The 17,929-nt window shown below is 33.4% G+C and overlaps 1 protein-coding gene and 1 long non-coding RNA gene across 3 annotated transcripts in view; both read left to right on the forward strand.

The window, feature by feature from the left end:
* klar (klarsicht) overlaps positions 1 to 17,929 on the forward strand; it is a 245,474-nt gene that overhangs the window by 217,893 nt on the left and 9,652 nt on the right. The window lies entirely within an intron of this gene.
* On the forward strand, positions 862 to 15,187 carry LOC149899745 (uncharacterized). Its single transcript, XR_016457877.1, has 2 exons — positions 862 to 993; positions 15,140 to 15,187. It is a non-coding gene; the product is annotated as an uncharacterized LOC149899745 (long non-coding RNA).

Consider the following 17,929-nt stretch of genomic DNA (forward strand, 5'->3'; position numbering starts at 1 on the left):
GTTACGTGGTCTAGAAGAAATGTTATGTGGTTATAATTTAAATTAGTAAATTTTATTAACGAGATAATCGAATAATGTACTTACCACGTTTAAGGTGTGTGTGTGTGTGTAGGAAAATATTTGAATGTAAAAATTAAAAATATAATTTAAGATTAAATTTTTTATTCTGAATTGTTATTATACTTAAAAAATTTCTGGCTTAAAAAATACGTTCTACATGACGTTATTATATGATATTTGCATTTCTTTTACCTATTTTTTGCTAAGTTTAAATAAATATTAACACAAATCCAATATTGAATTTTAAAATGATGTCATTATTGCAAGGTTGAATTCATGGACATTCTGAAAGTAAAGTATGAATTTAAATGAAATTTTTGTCTATCCGTGTTATCTTTTAGCTGGTAATTAATAATAGATTTAAATACTTAAGTCATAGGCTAATATTAAAAGATTTACTTAGATAAAAAAAAGAAAGAACGTTATGGTTGTTTACTGTGGTTGTAAATATTATGTTTCTTATTGTATTTATAGAAGCTATTGAAATTTTTAAATTACGTTGAGAATTAAAAATATTGCGTCTAGATGACTTAAGGTTTTATTTTGAAACTATTGGACAAATTAAAATATAATGCGATCCTATGCAGATTAAACAATTTCCATAACGACGCAACGGCCGAAGACGTGCAGCGATTATTGTTTATCAATCAATAAAGCGATAAAATAGCTGTATTGTCTTGTCAAGGCGAGACTTTTCAATCGCCTCAAGCGCTTTACAGCTCGTTCTCGAATAAATTTGAATTGTATTCTTTGGACTTTAGATCAGCTGTGAGCGCCGCGAGCGACGGACGCGTTTGTCGCGTGAAACGTTATCGCGAGTGACAGTTGTTGTGTATTTCGTACGTTTTATAATTTTACGTAAATATGCGGTATTCGTAGACAAGTTTAGAGAGAAACTGGATGCGCACGAGTGATTATTACTTTCGCTGGCCGGTGATTGCGTTTTGCAATTGTTAAAGTTAATTTCGTTTATAATATTGCGTTGGTTGATATTTTGTTTGTAAACGCGAAAGATATTGAAATGACCTTCGCCACTGCACGAGATAATTAGCGTGACTGTATGCGATTATTTCGATAAATAAATACTAAATGCGGGGAATAATGTAGGTGTAGACTGTAGTTCGCAATTGTTCATTGCGTTTGCGTCTAAAAATATTGTGACTGCGATATTTTAATGCGTAATTGTTCTTATGTAATGATTTTTCAAACGTTTCTCGCGCGCGCACTTGAATATTGATAAAAAATGTATTTAAAACATTTTATTTTTTAATACTTATCAAATATAGATAATGAATCAGTAATATAATGTAACAGTCATAAGCTTTTGTAGGTGGGGGTTATTATGTCGTAGCGTTGCGTAGGTGATTATTAAAAACCAATTAACCTTCGGCATACAAGGTGAAAAAAACTCCTCACCTATACAACGTGGGGTTAAACTAACCCCACTAGAGATTGTTTCTACTTTATGTGTGCATCATGTGCAATAAGTTTGAATGGGTTTTTCTGTTACGTACATTAATAAGCTAATGAATAAAATACAAAAAGTATCAAATTAAACATTTATTATAAAAAAAACTTCAAAATCACGTAACCTTTCCGTGAATTCAACAAAATGTTATTAAATCGAAATAAAAAATCAACAAAAATATTTCTTCTTTTTTAACTTAATTATTTTACTTCTTATATAAAATAAGACAATAAGGCTTTATAAAAAAATCACAATAATTGGCTCTTTATGACTATTTGAGCGAGATCATTCGTTATCTAAAATAGTACAATTTTGACACATCAAATTCGCATATGTTGCTTACATATGGCGGCGTTACATTTGAAACATCCGTTCAGACTTCAGAGTCTTCCTATCTTTGTGTTATTCTGTCTTGGACAGAAAGAACAGCGCTGAGACCTTCTTGGTTGCTTTTGCGGTGGTCCTGGAACTTCTTGGCCCAAAGTTTTCGTCGTCCGACGAAGTTTTATTTTCTTCCAATAAGGCCGCCGCAATACGATCATCTTGCAGATTATTTATTCATATTGACTATCTATACCTACAATAAAAATAAAAAAGTATAAATAAAACACTAATTGTAGCAGAAAATAACAAAAAAACACAGAAGTAGGTACAAACTTTTTTGACAACGTCCCATACAACGTGGGGTAAAAAACGCCCGGGAACCACTTTGCGCACGTGCTCACACGACCCTGGCGCGCGCAGTTTTGATTCAACGCTGTGATTCGACGCGGTAATATTTAAACTTCAGCTACTATGAAAATTAAGTTATTTGGTTGCATTTTAATATAAAATCAACGCAATTTAAAAGTGTTGGGGTTAAAATAACCCCACCTTGTATGCCGAAGGTTAAATTCTATGAGGGTATCCAACTTTTTATATTCCTACGGTCTGTCAATGAATAAAGTTTTTTTTTTTAGTTCTCTTATAAATAGGTATACCTAATACCTATGCAGTATCTCAAATGGGCATAGATACAAAATATTTTATAAAGTACGATAAGCTAATCTACTATTTATTCATCCTTCACACAAGGCTATAAATCTAGTTATACAAGTATTATTAATATTGATAATACGTTACTCGTTCGATTGTGTATTTGTAAACAATACAATATGTTAACTGTTAAGTCACGACGAATAATGAAGCAGTTAAATATCATGAAATAAAGGTTGATTTTAACATGATATTTGATAGCAATCTCGAACACGGTTTCGCTATTAATGATACGAAATTATTAGCAAGATTAAATTATTGGTCCAGTAGATAGTTTCATAGTTTTATTAAATTCAGGTCGTAAAGAAAAAGTTGTGAAGCGAGTTTCTCTTTGTCGAACGACTTGTTACTGCCATGACATCATCCTGTACTGTATATTTTTTAATCCTTGTTAATGCAAAGTATGTAACTAGCTACTTAAATTTTAAATTTTCCTCGTTTATTGCGTAATTGTATCGTGTTTTAATGGATGCTGAAACTATTTCAGTATCTATAGATACTTATATAATTTAATTATTAAATTTCCGTAAACATGTGTAGTTTCAAAACTATTGTAGTGAACTATGGTATTGTTAACGATTGTTACTAATTATTTTAGGTATTTTGTGGTATTGTCAATTGTGTAGAACTTTAATGACAAATTAAATTTGTGTTCGGTAAAATAAAATATAGCTAATAGCATAAATTTTATGTGCACTGAGAAACACACACAGAGGCAATTACAGGCTTAGTGTATTAACATTGCTTGGAATCAATACCCTTTTTATGATTGAAATTGATGACGAACAACTTAAAATAAAAATCGTTTTGGTATTCTCTATAAAAAGAGTTTCGTATTTTAAAAGAGTTATCTTTTAATAATCTTATATATAAAATTCTCGTGTCACAATGTTAGTCTGCATACTCCTCCGAAACGGGTGGACCGATTCTCATGAAATTTTCTGTGCATATCGGGTAAGTCTGAGAATCGGCCAACATCTATTTTTCATATGTACCACGGGCGAAGCCGGGGCGGGCCGCTAGTATTGGTATATAATTATATATTCATGTTATTAAATAACACCACAATTATTGACTTACATAATTATATGTATACCTGTAACATAACACCACATGAGGTCATATCCAAGCTTGTCTATTAGGGTGGAGTGAAAAATATTTTTTTTCATTTTCGTTTCGGCATACCTGTAAAAAGATGTCATTATTGCTCATAAATACACATGCAAAATTATACTTTGCAGATGATACATTTAGAGGTGCCCCCAACATCATGAACTTTCAGAAATTCAAAAAATTTAGTCGAAAATCATTAAAGTTTAATTTTGACAAATTAACGCTAAATCAGATTCTGTGTTATCTCGTTGGTTGCCAACGGGAAGACACAGAATACATAATATTTCAATATATAAAAAAGTGGCTATCACTGGCTACCAGTGGCTCTGGTCGGTGGCCCGTTTGCGTCGACTCTTATTGTAGGAAACGTTGATTTTAAACAGTGCCGTTAAGGAAATAACACTAATGTTAGTAATATTTCTTAATTACATTTTACACGTAAATACAATTAAGATCATAATTTAATATTTTTGATGTGAGTTCTATCTATAATTTCGCTTTGTTACAGTAAAGTGTTGCAAGTCAAAATACGACAAACGACATGTTGTCCTGTATTTTGTTTGCCAGAGAAATACCCAGTGTCTCAATTACCAACTTGTACTGATGCTAAGAAACTATTAATTATTTATTAGATATAAATTTAAACCTGATAAAATAACAAAATTCATGATTTATCCGAAAGATTAGCTACGGAAATGTTTGATGTGTGGCGGAAAGCATCGCTTCCCACTATTAGCTTTAATAGAGTACTACAACTTATTCGACACACCATATTCGATGAATATAGACGCTTATTAAAACCTTATCAAGACCGACAAACTAACAAAAAAGAACAAGAAAAGATAACTGAAGTATTTTGTCACTCAGTACCAAAGGTTATTTGTTATTTGAAGTTGCAAATGCATTTTTTTTTAACTCTCTTGTACTTGCTCAAAAGATTATACCGACTTAACTATGTGGCAAGAATGTAAGAAAACTGAGCCTCTGACTTCTAATTTATCTGAAGAAACCTTAAAAGACATCGTGAAAAGCGGTTTGACTACGTTTCAGAATATCAAAGATTTTCTATGCCTCGCCCAGGCCGTAAAGCATATTATCAAATTGGTGATATAAGCTTCAAGTGCAGTTTGCTGAAAAAGTAAACAAAATGATTTTATAATGGTAAGAGCATCAGTATCACGACTGCTAATGCCTAATTTTGAAAAAAAAAACAGCGTTATCTATACTAATATTATAATCTATACTAATATTACAAAGCTGAAGATATTGTTTGTTTGAACGCGTTAATCTCAAGAACTACTGGTCCGATTTGAAAAGTTCTTTCGGTGTTAGATAGCCCATTTATCGAGGAAGGCTATAGGTTATATATCATTACGCTTAGATTAACAGGAGCGGAGCCACGCGGGTGAAACCGCGAGGCAACCGCGAGCGCAGCTAGTACTAAATAATTACTTATTTCTGATATTTTCATTCCTCTTTAATATCATTTTCATTAATGAAATACGTTAAAACAACTAATCAGGCTATTATTTAGTGTATCACAAAGAAGTTTGTTATATAATAGACTTGACGGCCATAAAAATACTGTGATTAAAAAAGAAATCAAAGTTTGCGAAAAAATCATATTTTTCTAATTTTCAATTGGGTTGGGGCACCTCAAAACATCAAGACAGGTAAACAATATTTTGTATGCTGAATTCACTCATTAAAAGGCACCTTTCTGTCGCTATGCCGTTTGAAAAAAACAAAAAAAAATTTCTTTCATACATTTTCACTCCACCCTATTGTCTATGACTAAAGCCTACGCACCCTTTTATGGCGAGTCTCTCAAAACGATCGTTTTTTCTAGGTCTTGGTCAAGTTTGGCACATTTATCGATAAATCTATTGATATAAAATCGATAACATGATTTGTAATATACAAGATAGTTTAGAAAATGTAGTGATAAGGCGTTTACGTCAGTTTTTCGTAATTTTTGAAAAGTTGCCAGTTTCCGCAAGTTTTTCAACTATTATTTAATATTTTAATGTTTATTTCTTGGTTCCTTCGTATTGGTTGTGTGTAGGGTTGCCAGGCCATAAAATGCAAAGGCCGGACTGCGCACTATATAAAGCCGGACATTTTAGCCTAAAAGCCGAACATGTTTTTTTTATTGCCAAACATAATGTTTTTACAGCTGGGCTGTTGAAAAAAGTATTTATACGTGGTGAAAAGTGAGGATATTCGATATAGGAAGATAGTTTGCTCTCCGCTCGCCCTTGTCCGTTCAGGTCGGGCGCTCGTCCGCCCATCGTCGTACGAATCGCCACTCTGACAAAAAGCCTGACAAAAGCCGGACAGGCCAAACACGTACATATTTGGCCGGACGCGACTGCAAAAAGCCTAACATGTCCGGCTAAAGCCGGACACCTGGCAAGCCTAGTTGTGTGATGTGTCCTTGCATATTAATAACATGATATTAGCTATACAATTCAATCCACTCACTTATACTTATTACTTAGTTATTATTTATTACATTGTATCAGTTTCAAGTCATCACTACTAAAGGATAAATAATAATACCTCCATAAGCTCTGATATCTCGAATCTTAAAGTAGTTACACCATAATACACATTATATTAAACACTTGACCGTAATTTGAAGCTTACTTCATTGAGAAGGTACCTAGCTTTTTCCGCCTATTTTTCCCTCTCTTTCCGTTGTATATATGCTATCTCTCTCGCACACCTCTCCACCAGGTGGCGGGGCGCACGATAATGTCGGGCGCTGGATGTTTTTCATTGGCGTCTAGCTTCCGCCGCGAGAAGGTTGTCAACAAGACTACAACCTTGGTGCTATTAAGTATTAAGTATTGCTTAAAGCAAGTGCTAAAAGTGTTAAAAAGTGTATCCCGTCGGATCGGTACAGTGAGTTATTTTTACATCTATTCTAATAATATTTTACTTAAAAATGAGTAAAAATCTTTAAAGTCAACGGTATAATCGTTGGACTTTATTTAAAATGCTGAGGTTTTTAATGAATCCTTCAGCAATAGTTTATTTTTCAATATGCTTAAATACTTAATAGCATGAATAAAGATATTTAAAATTAACGATACAACCGTTACATTTTACTTGAAATAGTAACTTTTCTTTTGAAATATTTCATTATGCAATATGTACTAATTAATATTTGAATTTTTAATACTGTGAGTAAAGCTATTTTAACGGTGTTACCGTTCGGCTTTACTCAAATCGTTAATATTACTTTTGTGATTATTTGATATTACTAGATATATCAAATACCCTCTCTTGTATATAGATATTTTTAATATTTTATTTCATTTTTAATAATGTGTTTTTATTACAAGGGTACAAGTGAATTTTTCGTGGAAAAATTACAATTAATACTTAGTATGGATATGAGCCAACTCAAAGCTTTACAGGCATACAATCCATTGCTACGACTTTATTACATTGTCGTTATCGCTAGGAACGGTTCGGAATTCCTATCATAGTTTATTACTAAAAATTATCGAACGAGATGAGTCAGCTCCAAGAAGTCACGACATGTCAGAACATGTTGTGATTTTATTTTATAAATCGTACGGGAGTTACCGCTCAACTGAATAATGATGGAATTCGCTCATGTATAGTAGATACGTACCATGAATGTTCCACACATTCAAAACTATCCGTAGTCTATACGTGTCCTTTTATGAGTATTATTCTGATCCGTTTTTATGTGAAAATAGACATATTACACACGGCTAATTTGATTGAAAATTACGTTTCCTATGTTCAAATGATGCAACTTTTTTGTTAAAACGAGTAAGTACCAAAATTTTACAATTAAATTCTTTGGTTTACTGAACTTGTGCTGAACGGGTTATCGTATAATAATTATCGAGATATCTTAATATAAATTAGATTTAGATACACTTATTTCAAAGGATTTACAATTCACTTCTAACGTTTTAGAATAATATTATAAACTTGTACACCTTGACAAAAAGTAAAAAATTGCGGGTGAGTGGAGATTATTTTGTGCAATTAAATATAACGTCCTACGACGGTATGGTTGCGTTCGTAAGGAATGTTAACGGATATAAAGCAACTAAATGTTACATCGATTGCATGAACAAAAATAAATATGAATCGAAGTTCATTTTAAAATTTAGTGAATTGATTTGAATTATGAATTTATTAAATGTCGCTAACATTGGAAAATAAGTTAAAGGACCTTGTTAATTGCTATATTATTTAAATGATTATTTACTGCTATTTTTATATTAGCACTAAGGTGTATTCTTGCTCGAAGCAGAATACATAAATGTGGCCACTACTCCTCGCAGGGGTTAGCCAGGTCAAATTCACCCTCGCAGGGTGTCTCTTAAGCATTTTTTGGCAGGCCCTACTTATTTCTAGTTACAAACATCCCTCGCGCAGCTGTCGCTCGCAGGGAAATGGTGCAAATATATATCGGCCCTCGCGGGGCTTTGATTACAATCGTCCCTCACGGAAAAGATGGTGCGAATATATATCAGCCCTCGCGGGGCTTTGATTACAACCGTCCCTCATGGAGAAATGGTGCAAATATATATCAGCCCTCGCGGGGCTTTGATTACAACAGTACCTCACGGAGACATGGTGCAAATATATATCAGCCTTCGCGGGGCTTTGATAACAACCGTCCCCACGGGGAAATGGTGCAAATATATATCAGCCCTCGCGGGGCTTTAATGGCGATTGGTGCAAATATACAAAGGATTGATCATTAAAATGATCATAGATATTTGCTTTTGTCAACGAGGACCCACGAAAGAAGTTTTGGATATGACCGTATCGGATCTTCACTCTTCTAAGGTAGGTAGAAAAAGGTTTTGAAATCTACTTCACAGTGGGCAGTATAGTAAATGACCTAATAAATACAATAAAGGTTAGATACGTCAAATAATGGGCGCATGAAATTGATACTTCGTATCCTAAAAGTTTACGCTTCAGGAATCAGGAAACCACCATTGGTTTACCAATTATGGAAATTGGAATTGAACAAATTGTATTTACCAATGCAAAGCCTAATCACAACAAAGGAAGGCGAGTCGGATCAAATATCATCTCGCAGATGATTTGTGGCGGTGGTTTCGAGGATTGTCACCAAGCCTTGTGTCAACGGTATGTTTGGTATCGTAATTAAATGGCACTAGCCGACCAATTTACATATACAAACATCGGAAGAGATTTTTTAATCGCAAAGCGATTGAATGTAACAAATGACGATTGATTACGTATAGTTGACCTCTCATAGGCCTATTTTAGTTGCCCGGTCTTGTAGGCAATTTATTTGACTCGTTTTTCAACCCATTTGACCTCATTATTGCACCCATGAGATTTTTCTTCGGGGCTCAAACAATAAATCGCTGAGGGATTAGGATAATCGTTTGTTAGACAAGTTTTTTGTCATCCCACCAGGATTATTATATTGTATAATAAAGTTATATACAACTATTAACGTAAAACGTTTAAGTACTCAACGAATGCTGAGAATACTGACTGTTGAGTTACATAGGATAGAGGATAAATAACGGAAAGTCAATCTTTCCAAACAAAAGCCTCTTATTATTAGATATTACTTGGAACCCCTACCCTTAACGAGAAAGCTCTGCCAAATGACTTCTCATTTCTTTGCTTTGAGGGGGGGGGGGGGGGGGCAATAAATGAAATGTACAGGCTATACAGCTTTTAAAATATAAGTCTGGTAAGCGAACTAAACTTTGCTGGTTTAGTTCTTGCTATATCGCTATCCGTGCCTGCTTCTCGTGTTTACGGGTGAATTAAGTTTATCAATAGTCATAAATGCAATGCTATTCAGAGGATATACTGCATTTAAAACATGACAAAGTATGGTAAGCGAACTAAACTTTGCTAGTTTAGTTCTTGCTATATCGCTGTCCGTGGCTGCCTCGCGTGTTTACGGATGAATAAAGTAATGTCCTGTCTTCGCATCCACAGCTAACTGTCCTATACTGTCATAATCTTAACACAGATTCATTCGACATAGCTCCCCACGAGCTCAGTTCTTCATTTTTGCACTCGCACAACTGTGGACAACACAAGAGCAATGCCTCCATTGGTAGCAGTTACAATCAAGGGATAACTAACCTTAGGCTAGCCATATTACGGATGTTGGAACAACCGACTATATTCAGGGCAATTTTCTTTGTTCAGTGTAACGTTTAGACTGTCGTAGCATTCCTACGGAACAAAGATGGGATCAGATCTGCATCCTTAATGCAGTTAATCGAAAGGAGATACTTTCAGACGACGATAGTATTCAAAACCCACCATATTCCTTAACATAATATTGCATAGTTAAGCTTATAATCTCTCTTGCCATTATCCTGCAGCAGAATTCCTTGGCGATAATTTATCCTCGTTAGAACGAGCGAGGGTTGTTACGATAATATGAGAAATCCTAGTCAGTTAGAGACCTGAACGACGCGATAGAGTACCGCTATTTCAGTAGTAGTAACACCTAGAAGGGTGAAGGTATTCTGGAAAGCGGAACTGAAGGCCCGGTCAGCAGCACCAGCCACCTAATAGACAGTGATCAGTGCTGCACCACTATAATCTGCAAAATGACTCTGACGGTATGAAAATGTGGAGTACATTTTCAAAATATCAAATGATATAGTTGGAATAAAAATCCTATTTGCCTCCGTCTATCCAAAAGACATACGGAGTAGTTGGTTGAATTAGAATAAAGTAACTATAGTTAAAATCCTTTGTTACTGACTGGATAAATTTGGCTCTTTTCCTATCTGACGTTCATATAGCTGTTGACTGCCTAGTGTTGTGCACAAACACTATTATTATAAACTAGCGGTCCGCCCCGGCTTCGCTCGTGGTACTTACGTTTTCTCTACATAAAAACCATCCTCGTACTTCAAGGAATATAATAAAAGAATTATCGAAATCGGTTCAGCCGTTCTCGAGTTATGCGCTTACCAACACATTTTGCGATTCATTTTTATATATAAGAAGATAAGTCACGTTATGTAGTCCCGAGGCTTTCGGTATATAAGTTCTTATGTAAATCATAATTATATCTTAAAACCGAATTGATTAAAAGTAACGTACTTGGCTGTAGTAATTGCAGTTTTGGGACACAGATAAGCTCCTTATCATTTTAGTCTCTTAAGAGTTAAGTTCAGTATATTTGTTTCCAGTACAGAGTTTATGACCTATCAGTTTTAAATAAATAATTCATGCATTGTACTGAAAGTACTAGCCATGTTTAGATTATGATTGGTGGCGTTGGCTCTAAACATTAATAGATACCGCACGGTTTGGTTTGATGTTAAAAATCTGTATTATAATTAAAACCGTTTACCTGTTTTGATATTTTATTGCCTTATTCAAGGGGTGACCTTTTAAATTAATAATAATTAATATTTCTGACCCCAAAAGTAAGGACCAAGTTCTCTTCTTGTCCGCTTGTAGCAGGTTGGGTTAAAACTGTGTGAGTTGAGACAGGTGGTAATTCTATGTAAAGATGATTCAATTGTGCTTCTACAGAGTTCTAATTGAATAAATAAAGGTTTGAGTTTGAGGTATTTTTGCCTCGTCGGGATCAGCTGTTGCTTCATTTTGTAAGTAACATCTAAATGCGTAATTGAAAGTCGTTACTGGCGCTTTCGCAGATTTACGCTAAAGATAGTGAAAATTGTAGTAACTTTAACTTTTCAAGCCCAAAAGGTTAACTAAGGTACGCTTGAACCAATCTCATAAGTTCTAATACTTTTAATCATTATGATTAACTTTTTGGTTCTTATTTGATTAACTTTTCATCTGGGATTGTTAATATATTATATAATATAAAAATTTGTGTGATTTATTGGTAGGTATACTATCTGCACACCTTACTCTTTCAAATAAAGAAATAAGTAATTACTTATGTATTCAAATTCACATTGGCGTCCATATATTGTACACCAGGTGGGTAACAAACAGGTCTCAATGAAGTAAGCTTCAAATTACGGTCAAGTGTTTAATAGCTGTGTTTTACCTGAAAATAAAACACATATTAAATACTTACCTATATTTGAAGCTTACACTTAACGTCCACCTGTTGTGGATTTCGACTCAATGAAAAACATCCAGCGCCCGACATTATCGTGCGCCCCGCCACCTGGTGGAGAGGTGTGCGAGAGAGATAGCATATATACAACGGAAAGAGAGGGAAAAATAGGCGGAAAAAGCTAGGTACCTTCTCAATGAAGTAAGCTTCAAATATAGGTAAGTATTTAATATGTGTTTTATTTTCAGGTAAAACACAGCTATTATTGTATCGAAAAAACTGCATTGTCAACATGAACGGTCACATCTTATTATTGTTTATATGATAACACAAAATACGATAAATTATATCTCTCTTATATTTGGAAAGAATGCGGAACTATTTGAATGTTTACAAATTAGTTTATATTGAATAAATACATGATTCTTATTAGGTTAATAAAATTAGAGCTTAATAAAACAAATGCATATCGTGATTGGAGGTTCGCAAATCATAGACTATTGTATATTTACACAATAAATCTCGAGAAATGTTTGTAAAAGTAATTTGTTTAAGTGAACAAATTGAATGATAGTTATTTATGTATCACGGAGATCACGACTTTCGTGTCGTTGACACATTTTTATATCGTAGTTACGATAATTATTAATGTTTTACGTTTGACGAGAAATATTAAATGAAAATATTACTGTAGATAGGTATGTATTTAGAAGAATGTAATGGTAGCGAAATAGAAAAGAAATAACAGAATTTAAAAATGAAAATATATTTAAAATATGTTAATTACGTACGTATTTTAAAAATTAATATATTTTTTAAATATATAAACTGTATTAAATCTTCACATTTAATTAGAAGAAAGTCATCAAAGAACATTATATTTAAAGAGATCTAAATACCCATAGTGTGACTGTAGCCTCAAGAGCCTAACAAATTTTACAATATTTCCAAAATATTAAATTCAAAAGCGTTCAAATAACTCTAACTTATTTAATTTAATGTTGAGAATGATTAATTTAACACTCGCAGAGCAAAGTCGCGTTCGAATTGCATGACGGCTAAATGCTCCACGATACTTGCACTGCCAAAAATATTTTGCGCCATGTAAAAATCACTTTGAACAATTTTAACTCTACTATCCTTAGCGATACAGAACATTTTTGGATGCAATGAAAATGTAAATTTTTAAATATCTGGTTTTGCCAAAAGAAAGTTTTTTATTATACACCGGTTTGCAAGAATACAGTTTTTGCTTACGAAACTTTAATGATTCAATTTTGAGAATCGTTCAGTTATAATAAATTCATCGTTTATGTACGAATAAATCACAAAATAAGCTACTACACATAGCTAATATTTAAAATTTATGAATATTAATTGAAGTATCTAATGATTATTACTACAAAGTATTATTGTAATTACTACCTATCTCATAATTCTGATACTTACGAAAAATATTTCTAAGATGCGACCCATTTATATGTAAACAAAATAGAACAAGATGATATCATAAAATTCTTCAAAAATGTCACTCAATCGACTAACAAAAGTATAAAGATCGGCAAACTGCATACAAAGATGAGGTCGTTGCCCCGTCTCGACTATTTGAAAGCGAATTTCCACCGATGGCCACATATGGTATTATGTGCCGTAATTAGTCAAATCCGCTGAGATCTAGCTAAATAGGTATGTATATCAGTGCATAATGTGTATCAGACGCGTGTAAAAGAAAGTAACTGCGCAGGAGTCACTTAGTCATACGTGCTTTCGAAAACCAACCAATATAAGCGATCAGAAAATTCTTTAAAAAGAGTAAGAGTTTCTTGCCGACTCTTCTCCATTCCAAATCGGTGGTAGTTTAAAAAAATATGCAATCAAACTTTTAAAAATTTACATACGTATGTAAAAAATTGAGTTTGAGAAGACTCTAGATCCCAGGATGATTTCATGTACTTTGCTTAATAAATAGCATTTATTGATTGAATGTAATAAGGTAGGGAGTACGGATTGAATTCCCGGGTACATGTGACGCCCTAATGTGACTCATTTTTAGAGATTCGACTGCATTGACTCATGGAGTCATGGTTGAATAAGGATTTATGTACATTTATATCGACAGCGGACAGACTTTGTTAACCTATCTCGATCTTTAACCATTTGCTTTCATAAAGAAATAGCTGTAATCGATAAAGAATGTAGTCTATATCTATATACGGAGGGCTATTTAGGCTTTGATAGAATTACAAGTGTTACCAACAGATTGCCGAACCACATTTTATAATAGCTCTTGTGGACCATAAAACACAAACTAGTTTCAATCTTTATATGTAGGTCTACCATAGTATTCGCTGCATTTCCTTTATCTGTAGTCTATGCTCCACAAAGTGACGTCCGTTGAGATTAATTCGTTTATTAATTGCATCTGTCAGGTAACGGTTACAGAGCGTTCTAGTTCATCCCGTTAACCGTTATCTAAGTTGTTTTTATTTTTAACATTCCTCCGATTTTGTACTTTAAAGTATCAAAAATTTATATTAATATACAAAGCTTATTTTGCCTTAATCATTAGTCCGCGTAATCATAATTATGTAATAATCTTAATGATTAGATTAATTTACATTTCATTAAAATAATAAATGACATCGCACATTAGAACACTTAAAATGCAACGCAGCAGATATTTTCTAGTTCGTTAAGACTCATAACAGTTACATAAATAATTGCACTGCATTAAAAGCACTTAATATGCATAATCGATCTTAGATAAGTGTCCATAAACGCCACTGTCACTCCAAAGACTCAATTAAAATTATCGTAAAAGTGAAATTTCATCTGATCGTGATGAAATACTCACATAACACCATCCGAATCGTGAGCATCCAGTTCTTAGATTATAATCATTATTTTCAATTAGAGACTGCCTTCATAATTTAAATTGATAGTCATCTTTTCTCTGTCAATGTTATATTTAACTTCCGAGATGCGCTTATTCCTGTTGCAGACGGCTAGACACGTTTCGATTCTATTTATGTCGTCTATAAAACGATTTTATCAATTGCGTGTATCGGTTCATATTATGTACTCCAATCTCCAGTACATATCTAATTATGATAACATACAAAATGTGTCCTGTAAATGTCTTAGAATTACATCAACTATAAACAAACATTTTTAATTAATATTGTCGTTAATTTCTATTATCAGAAGTAATTCGGACAAGACCATGCTAAGAAGCAAAATAAAATGGGTTTTTATAATTAAAATTTAATTTGCATACACTTTCCGTACTGCTCAAATAGCACTTAGTGTCATTTCCACTGGTAAAGTTCACACACTGTTTTATGATAGTGATGTTTGTTTTGTCTGGCTCAGTTGATAGAAACAAAATACATTCAATGTGACAGAACGAAAGCAGACGTTCGCGAAGCAACACGGATTTTCGCAGCTCTAATCTATACTAATATTATAAAGAGGAAAAGTTTGTAAGTATGTATGTATGTATGTATGTATGTATGTATGGTTTTCACGCAAAAACTACTGGACCGATTTCAAAAATTCTTTCACCATTAGAAAGCTGCATCTTTACTGAGCAACATAGGCTATATTGCATTTTCAAAAAAATTAGAGATCCTTACCAAAAATGCAATAATGTAAGCCAAGGTGTAAAAAAATCCTCAATAAAACTTCTGTCATCGCGTGCGCTGCGGAATCTATTGAAGATAGAACAAAAAAATGTTCTAGGGTATTATAGAATGGATCAATATCTACAAGAAAGTCCGCGATACCATATGTCCATCTTCAGTAGTTATGTTACTACAACAACTTTTTTACGTTTTCAAAGTAAATAGAAGTGCCGACAGTAATCAAACCATGTTATCCATACACATATATTAATCCTTATCCCATTAAATGATGTTTTATTATAGACTGTTTCAATACCAGCAAAATACTTTTTAAATGAAAAGAATTGGATATTCCATTCAAAAGATATAACGAATTTTTAAAAGTGTCAATCTACAGAAAAATGTTAGGTATACTGTTCGAGCAGGCCGTAGTGCGGGGGTCACGGACGCGGAGGAATTCTACCAATATGCGTCTTGACGGAACACAGTTGGGTTTTGGTCGGTAGGAATCCGACATAACCCACGGCCCTTCCCCCGGAGGCCGTGGGTATCTATGAAAGATTTCCCCACTAAAACAAAAAAAAAAAGGCCGTAGTGCGGGACGGGGTAAAGGTGATTTTCATGTGATTAAAAATTAAACCTATAGTCCGACCTATAGTAGACTTTTCACTGTAACGATATCGCTATCTATGCGGGTGAAACCGCAGGGCATTGCTAGTACAAAATAATACGCAATAAGGAAGGAGCCTCTAATTCTAAAATTTAATTTTAATGAACAGTGAATAAATAGAAACGTAAAACATGATATAGATGTTTTACTAAACTGAAGTGTGTGTTAAACTTTAAAGTGAGTGGTGAAGTCGTGATTCCAAAAATGAGTACAGCTCTACAAACGGTAACTCCAAATGCGAGCGGAAATGAGGTTGTTGGTAAGTTAAAAATTATAAACAAATTTTTACGATTAGTTTTAGCAGATTTTGGATCGGCCGCGACTTTATAGGCGTTAAACAATAGGTAGGTCGTACTTATTGCAAAAGAAGACCACTCCTTTATTTTGATGACGACTAGGTTACTGCCAAATGCTAATTAGTAATTACCTATAATAATTTAATAAAAAAATATGTATATATTTATATTCTATTATGAACATGTTATCACTCAAAAGTCAAAAGGGCATAAAAACATTAGTAATCTTTGAATAAATAAGCACAGAAATGATAAATCTGTTAACTATCGCAAAACAAACAGGCAAGTACAAGCTAAGCTAATCTTAGCACCGAGACTGGTTCACCCACGTGCGTTGGCCCACGCCTCTGTAAATATCGCTATCTGAAGCCCTCTTAACATATTGCCAATAATTATATTTGCAGTTTTAAAGCTATGCTAAGTTTATGTTAAGTAGATGTTGCCAGTTGCCAGTGCCTTTTCCACGCAGGATGCAACCCAAATACCGTTTACATTGCAAGCAATATTGTAATTTATGTTTGGACACGATTTGATTGCGAAATATTAGTTTTAAAATCGACGAAACCATTGTGCGAGTCTCCAATATGATATATACATATAGACCACTTTTGCAATTTTCTACATTCAAATGAACTGAGTTTCGTATGACTAATCTATGAGTTCAGTTGCTTGGTATCTTTGTTCTTTTATAAATCCGTGTTATTTAAACATCTGGCTCACCTTGTTTTCTTATTGATTTTGTTGTATATCAATCTTCTTATTGAAGGAGCATAGAAATAACGTGCAAATAAACTGATTTGATTTGATTTAACATTCCTTTTGACGTACTGAGATTTGATGAAGGTAATTTGTTCGGATTCTTTTGGTAAATATTGCTAAGCTAAACTTGACCGAAGTTTATATTTGGCCCGAAAAAATAGGTCGCTAAAAGCAGACGAACTTTTTAACTGTTCCGATCATTATCTTTGTGTTGCAACTGCAACTGTAGACTCTTGCGCAACGCTTGGCAAAAACGTTGATGTCATCAGGAGATCAGGCCAATTTCCATATGAAATAACGGGGTTTAAATTAGCTGGAGTAATTTACCGTTACACGATGATCTAACACCATGAAATGTAATATTTTCTGTCCTTTTTCCTCAAATAGATGAGATATCATTCATGTCCTGAGACGGAAAACATTTAACATCCTGATTAATAATAATTATATATTTTGATAACTTAATTATGCACTAAAAACATGTAATATCAAGTTTACTGTATTTCATTAAGTTCTGGAGATAGATTCATCAAATTGAAAACGTGAGAATTAGCATAGAAACTTTAGTTTGTTTATTGACCAATCTAATAAAAATCACTACCAGTAATATATTAAATAATAATTCTCGTCGACCCACGTTAGTTACTCCTTCCGAAGAACGTGTTTATGATAACTCATTACCCTCGAAGCATTTCAGGGTAACGGTCACTATCACATTAAGGCCAGCGGATGATGGATGGTTTATTTTACCATAGACTATTAGATTTATTAAATTATCACTTGATTTGAAATAAACTGGTTCTAATTTCATATTTAAATTTTATTGTAGTGCTTTTTTTTTGATTA

The sequence above is a fragment of the Colias eurytheme genome, chromosome 20, assembly GCF_061535395.1.
Source record: "Colias eurytheme isolate Ceu_HAF_F1 chromosome 20, ilColEury1 Martin Lab GWU primary, whole genome shotgun sequence".
NCBI lineage: Eukaryota > Metazoa > Arthropoda > Insecta > Lepidoptera > Pieridae > Colias > Colias eurytheme.